The sequence below is a fragment of the Theropithecus gelada genome, chromosome 17 (assembly GCF_003255815.1).
Source record: "Theropithecus gelada isolate Dixy chromosome 17, Tgel_1.0, whole genome shotgun sequence".
NCBI classification, from domain to species: Eukaryota; Metazoa; Chordata; class Mammalia; order Primates; family Cercopithecidae; genus Theropithecus; species Theropithecus gelada.
The window spans coordinates 45,347,923-45,355,253 of NC_037685.1; the positions used below are offsets into that span (position 1 = coordinate 45,347,923).

The 7,331-nt window shown below is 40.9% G+C and overlaps 1 pseudogene; it reads left to right on the forward strand.

Annotated features, from left to right (window-relative positions):
• Nucleotides 1-1,985: 1,985 nt before the first annotated feature.
• LOC112611166 lies at nucleotides 1,986-5,718 on the forward strand (annotated as a pseudogene).
• The last annotated feature ends 1,613 nt before the right edge of the window (nucleotides 5,719-7,331 follow it).

Here is a 7,331-nt window from a genome sequence, read left to right on the forward strand (position 1 = left end):
CCACCAGTCCACCAGCACCAGGCCTGAGGAAGGCCTGGAAAGTAGGGTGCAACCACTCCCCTCTTCTCAGTTGAGTGCAAAAGAACCACAGCCAGCCCGAGTTCTTCTATAAGACCCCGAGAAAGAGCCTTCTTGGGAATACGGAGCATCTAAGGTTTATCCCCAGAGGTGGTGACTGCAATTAACAAGAAAAGTTGAAAATTTTCAATTTCAGGAAAATTTCCATTTTAGGCAGAAGCCAGAACAAAAAACAAAGGAATAATTCTTCCCTTATGTACAAGCTCGCCTCCCATTTTCTTGCAGGAAGTAATCAGCTTCGTGGTACCTCATTTGAATCAGAAGTTTAGACATTTATGTAATGATGAGTCTTGTTATGAATCTTAATCAATATTTTCTGGTGTCCAATTTTGTAAGGAAATAGAATTATCACGTGAAAAACCTCATCTTGTTTCATTGCATTTTAACTCTCATTGATTCCAAAATAATAAAACCTCAGCAACGGCAGCTGTTGAAAGTTCTTGGTTCTGAGACAGGAGGATTCTCAGAGAAATTGAAGAGATTACATCCCAGGACGCCAGCTGTTTATCCTCCATCATTTTACATCCAAAATATTGACAGTGTCCCAGGCAATTGGCTCTTCACAGATTATTTCATTGAGTCAGTACAGCAACCCTAAGAGGTAGAATATTGTGATATAGAAAGTTCACACACTCAGAATTCAAAGTAAGTCTATCATTTAAAAAAAAAAAAAAAGATGGAAAAAAGGAGGGAGATGCTTAACCTGTCAGAACTGGAATCCTCAACCTTTAGGTTGTTACCTCATCAGAACTTCAGGTTCTGGGGCTGGGCGTGGTGGTTCATGCCTGTAATCCCAGCACTTTGGAAGGCGGAGGAGGGCAGATCACTTGAAGTCAGGAGTGTGAGCACAGCCTGGCCAACATGGTGAAACTCTGTCTCTACTAAAAATACAAAAATTAGCCAGGCGTGGTGGTGAGCGCCTGTAATCTCACCTACTCAGGAGGCTGAGGCAGGAGAATCACTTGACTCAGGGAGGCAGAAGTTGCAGTGAGGAAAAAAAAAATTCAGGCTTTTTTTTGTAAACACACGAGTTCAACCAGGTATTCCTTCCAGGAAAACACTGTCTTTGCTCATAAAGATTTGCTTCGTGAGTCAGATATAAGAGAGAGGACCTTATAATCATCAGTCCTCTCTGATGGGAAGGGAGAATGGGTCTTTTATTAATAAGTTACCAAAGCTTGAGAAGCCTCTTTGAAAAGAATGCAAACAACATACATTTTTAAAGGATCCCAATATTTGTCCAGTAAAACATTTCATATTTGTAAGTGATCAATTGCTTATCCATAGAAGAAAAATAGTAAGAATCTCTTGAATAGTTGAGATCTTAACTTTCTTTGTGTAACTGCAGACAGGTAGCATTGCATTATTAGGGAAGGCTGATTCTTCACTGGAATTCATCCTTTTCTGTGTGATAAAGCTCCGAGTTTAAGTGGGTTAGCCAAGTTCAGGTAGCTTACATGGAATTGCTTGGACTGGAAATCAGCCCCATTAGAAAGCCTGAAATGTCCGCATTTTTCTATTCTACTTCCCTGATTTGTTTATTTGCAAATGTCAATGATAGCATTTCCCATGGAGGAATTTTGTCCTGAGTAAATGAGAGAATAATATGTATAAAAGGCTTGGCATAGTTTATCAGCTGAACCCTGTGCCCCGAAATTCACATGTTGATGCCTTCACCCTCAGTACCTCAGAACATGACTATATTTGGAGATAGGGTCTTTAAAGAGGTGATTAAGGTTAAATGAGGTCATATGGGTGGGGCCCTAATTCAATGTGATTGGTGTCTGTCTCTATATATAGATATATAAAAATATATAAAAATATGTATAAATGTATATAAATGTATATATAAATATATATATAAGATATATATATATATAAAAGATGAATGGGCGGCCTGTGCAGCAATGGCCAAGATCGAGTCTCCAGACCTTCGCGGGAAGGAGGAGGAGGAGCTGCTGAAACAGGCGACCTGAGGGTGCAGTGGTCCCAGCTGCAAGTCGCCAAAGTGACAGGCAGCGCGGCCTCCAAGCTCTCTAAGATCCGAGTCGTCTGCAAGTCCCTTGCCCGTGTTCTCACCGTTATTAACTAGACTCAAAGAAATCCTCAGGGAAGTCTACAAGGGCAAGAAGCGCGAGCCCCTGACGCTGAGGCCTGAGAAGACTCGCGCCAGCCACCGCCGGCTCCACGAGCGCGAAGAGAACCTGAAGACCAAAAAGCAGCAGCGTTAGGAGCGGCTGTACCCACTGCGGCGGAAAAAAAAAAAAAAGACACAGACACACACACTGAAAAGATCGTGAACAGACACAGGAGAAAGACAACCCTCTAGGAGCCAAGGAGGAAGCCTCAGACGAAAAAAACTTGTCCATCACATGATCGTGGCCTTCCAGCCTCCAGAACCGCGAGAAACCCATCTCTGCTGTTCACGGCACCCGTCTGTGACGCTTTGTTACAAAAGCCCTGCCACACGAATAAGAACATGTATTAGGTATTTAGGAAACGGGAGGCTCCACGTTGGGAAATATGGAGGCCGTCTGCAATGACAAAGTAAAAGCTTCCTCCAGGTCCAAGACATCAGCAACTTCTTGTGCTATGTGAACGGCTTGGTTCACACGTTGCTGCGAAGTTGGTGTCTTATTTCTTATTTGTGTCTCCCCTTCCAGGCTCAGAGCCCATTGCTTTGCTTATAGTAAGATTCATTCAAAGATGACAAAAAAGATGTGGACCCTCAACAAGCCCCTGGCACAGGGCAGGCCCTTTTGAGAAAGTGCATGAACCTTTGATACTGCCAGGCTTTGTGTGGCTGGTAAGTTCAAGTTGTCTTTTACAGGACGGGAGACAACTTTGGGGGTTTGAAGGAGCAAAGGAAGATGCCTAAACTCCCTGCCTTGTTCTTCTGGAGTAACTGAAGCAGTGGAAAATCCTGTTTATTGATTAGGAATAATACATATTTTGTGATCGTTTTTAAAAGAATAATGGTTCAATTCCCCTTTCTGCCTCTTACAGTGATAACAGTAAAATTGACAAATACCTAAGCGCATTTAATTTGCAAGATGGATTGCGCTATTGCCTACACCTGTTGGTAAGAGGTGAGCCCCAAAGCACTGCTACTGCGGGGACTTTGTCGCTGCCAGGGGCAAGCTGGGTTGTCACATAAATGAATCACTGACAATAGGGAATCTGACGCCAAGTGTTCCTTGGAAACCACTCCCAACTAACGGAATAACCCTCCACAACCACCCCAGGTGAAAACGGTGCTTGCCGGGTTCCCGTATAGTACTCCATTAAGTCTCAGACTCATAAAATGAGAAAGAAGCACTGGATGGCTTCTTCAGCTGTTACAGTCCTGCCTGACACTGGGAGACGTGCATCCAGGCTACTGGCCGCATGGTGATAGTTGAAACTTTAAACAAATTAAACCCACTTCTTCAGACATTGGTGCATGCTTCAGAGGTCATCATTTTTAGAAACCCAAGCACTGGGAATTGACGTTTCCTGAACAGAAGATTGCCAAGAACAAGATCACAAACCTTTGGTGGTTTTTTTTGTTTTTTTTTTTTTTTTTTAACATATGAGTTCAACCAGACATTACCAGATATCACTCTTTGCTGAGTCTGAAGGCTCAGGAGAAGAAACTAAACTGATGTTTTTTCTAAGCACGTATTCTATTCAAACATAATGAAACTTAAATGGCTTATTTAGGAAGATGGTAATAATTTTATTAAAATATAGATCAAACGAACAAAAACATTTAAAAAGTCCAGAAGTGTTAGGAGCATATATATAGCACTCAGGAAACATAGGTGTTACTTTCCATGTCCTGCCAATGATACTAATAGCAAATAGACCCACAGCTTTAGACATTTTCCTCTCTTTAATGGTTTTTAAAAAGACGACACAGGCCAGGTGTGGTGGCTCCTGCCTGTGATCCCAGCACTTTGAGATGCTGAGGCTGGATGATCACTTGAGGTCAGGAATTCAAGACCAGCCTGGCCAACATGGTGAAACCTTGTCTCTACTAAAAATACAAAAATTAGCTGGGCGTGGTGGTGGGCACTTGGAAGTTGAGGCAGGAGAATCGCTTGAACCCGGGAGGCAGAGGTTGCAGTGAGCCGAGATCTCGCCACTGCACTGCAGCCTGGGTGGCAGAGCGAGACTCAGTCTCAAAATATAAATAAATAAATAAATAAATAACCAGAAGACGACACTAAGGAAGCAATGGAAGCTGTAAACACACGCGCCCAGGTGAAAAATCTAGTGCATGGGGCATAGCGTTGCCTTAATTCGATATAATGACTAAACAGCTTTGCAGCAATAAGACTGCCTCATCTAGACAGAATCTGATGAACCAACAAGAGGTGTGAGAAAGCAATTGTGGATCTGAAATTGATAAGAAACAGGCAAATAAGTTGTGGAAGGTTGTAAATGATATTTCATAGCTCTAGCAAAATTAAATGTGTTGAATATAAAATACACAATTATTGGCTAACAGTATGGAACTTGGCTTGTAAATGATGAATTGGAAGAGAACAGAGAATTATAAACTAGGGAGAAAAGTAAACCTTCTATTTAATCTTAGACGTGGCTGTCAGGTATTTTTGTATTTAAAGTTAAATTATGTACAATTGCCTGTTGTATTTAACTGCAATATTCATATACATATTTATAACTTTAGAACATTTTTTATTTTCACGAGGTCTCTAACTATTAAAAGTACATTGAACCAAAACACACATGCCTATTTATGGCCAGCAGAGAATTCCAATCCATCCACACACACACACATATTTGGGACTATTAGCCGTAGGCAACGGGTTCTGCACGATGCCCTGAAGAAAAAACATACTGACATGTTCCAGAGGGGCTGCATGCCCAGTAGAAAATGCACACAACTTTCGAAGTCTTTGAAGAGTCGCCAGATTCCCTGGGACATTGCTGCTACCTAGGTTAGGCACTTTGTGAATTTATTTTCAGGAGAAAAATAGTATTCTTTAATAACAAACTGCTATAACACAGGACCAATAAATCTCTTCTCTCTAAATCTCCATTTCTTTGAGGAAGTGGGACAAGAGCTGATTGTCTGTAAATTACCATTTCAGTTCTGACATTCCTCCAGTCTTTGGAAGATAACTTGCCCTTTTAACGGTTCTCAATAAATATTAATTTTAAACATTAATGAATATGTTATACCTAACCAAACTCTATGTAGCTTATAAAAGGTTCTTTCAAGTCTACCACTTAAACATGAATCCAACTTTAACTTGATGGATGCTATTTCAGAATATATTTCTCATAAAACAAACTTTTAAAAATATATAATGATGTGTTTTTGCTTTCATTCCTTGGGTAAATTAGAGCTACTTGGTCTAAGCATTGTTCCAGTGTCTTCAAAGTAATTGTGCATAGGCCAGTCGTCTTGGTATATGTCACCTAACTCATCTTTGGCTTTCCTAGGCTTTGTTTACTTTTTTTAAGTTGATTTAATGTTTTTCAAAGTATCCTAAGTTTGCCTCATTTCCAGTGAACATCCTGCAAAGTTCAGAAATTCATCCCTCTCTGCCTTTTAAGGGGAAGAACAAGTTGGCATTGAATAGTTTGGCAGCAGAGATGGAGAAGCAGCCTGCACAGGATGAGAACTAGAATTATGGAGGCAGCTGTATTGGGCGGTAGGTTTCCATTAAATGGATGTCTTGGGCTTGCCATCTTTCACTGTAATTGCTGTGTCTGGGAAGTTGACTGTCTCTGGAGATTAATCTATTTTAAGTTTAATGGATCTGTAGAAGCTATTGAAAGACTGGTACAACTCTTTCTCCTTGACTTTTCCAGTCCAAATGAAGACATTGCTATCAGTAATAACACACCTGCCCCGCATGCCAACATTCCAGCCCCACTCCACCTGCAAGAGGAAACCTCCTTCCATGGACTTTATGTATTGGAAACCTTTCATACTAAGTTACTTGAGTTTATTAGTAACAACATATTTGTTTTCCTATGTGATATATATACATATATGTGTATGTGTGTGTGTGTATATATGTATGTACATATATGTGTATATATGTGTATCTATATGTGTGTATATATATAGAGAGAAAGTGAGTCTCTTCTAATCAGTGTGAAATAATTTGTGTTATCAAACTGAATTGATACAATACCAAGAAAAAACAAAGAAAATTTACATGCATTTATTCAATCTATATATGCATTGGCCTTACTGCAGGCAACGGCACAATTTTCATAAACTTTTATTTGAAAGAACTCTGGCATTCAAAGATGTAACCTTTGTGGGTTAACAAAAGGCAACGTAAATGTTCATAGGACAGAGTCATTAGTGATCTTTCTGAAAAACAGATGTAAATCATGGACATCGGGGTGGTAAAAAAGGTCACTTGACTGGTGAGGAATCCAACCCACCTCCCCAGCTTCCACGGCAACAGCTTCGTGTGCTCAGCTTGCTGTGGTTTACCTAGAAACACTAGTGAGAAAATGTGAAAACTGTTCCTTCTGAGAGAGAAAAAGAAAGGCATCAAAAGTGAAGATGAAAGAGAAGAAGACTAAGAAAGTGATGATTTTTAATTCATGTTCAGTCAATAAATGTTTAAGTATTTTTCTGTAGACCACTGCGTAGGCACTGGGCATGCAGTGATGAACAAATTAGACATGGTCTTAGTCTTCATGGAACTCATAAACTATGCAGGAGAGAAACACAGCAAACAAAAAAGAATCCCCACCTACATATATATTTTAGAATTGCTACAAGCACAGGAAGTCACACCAGAAGGTGCTGCGAGTGAGTGTCACAGGGGACCTGACCTAGAGGAGGCATCAAGGATGACCTGTTCTGTCGGAAGAAGCCACATTTAACCTGAGTCTTGCCGGCTGAATGGAATAGATGATAATGAAGTGGAGAGTAAGGAATCAAGCCTTCTAGACTGAGGAAACAGATACAGAAATCCTTGATAATTAAGAGGGGTGTGATGGATTGGGTTGTGTCTCTCCAAACTTCCTATGTTGGAGTCCTAACCCCTGGTATTCATAGGAGTGTGATCTTGTTTGGAAACAGGGTCTTTATAGAGTTAATCAAGTTAAAACGAGGTCATTAGGGCAGGCCCTGATCCAACCATGACTGGTTTCCCTAAGAGAAGGAGAAATTTGGAGACAGATGTGCATACAGGGAGGCAACCATGTGAACATGAAGACCATCTGGAGGCCCAGGAGAGGGGTCTGGAACTGACCCTTCCCCCACAGCCCTG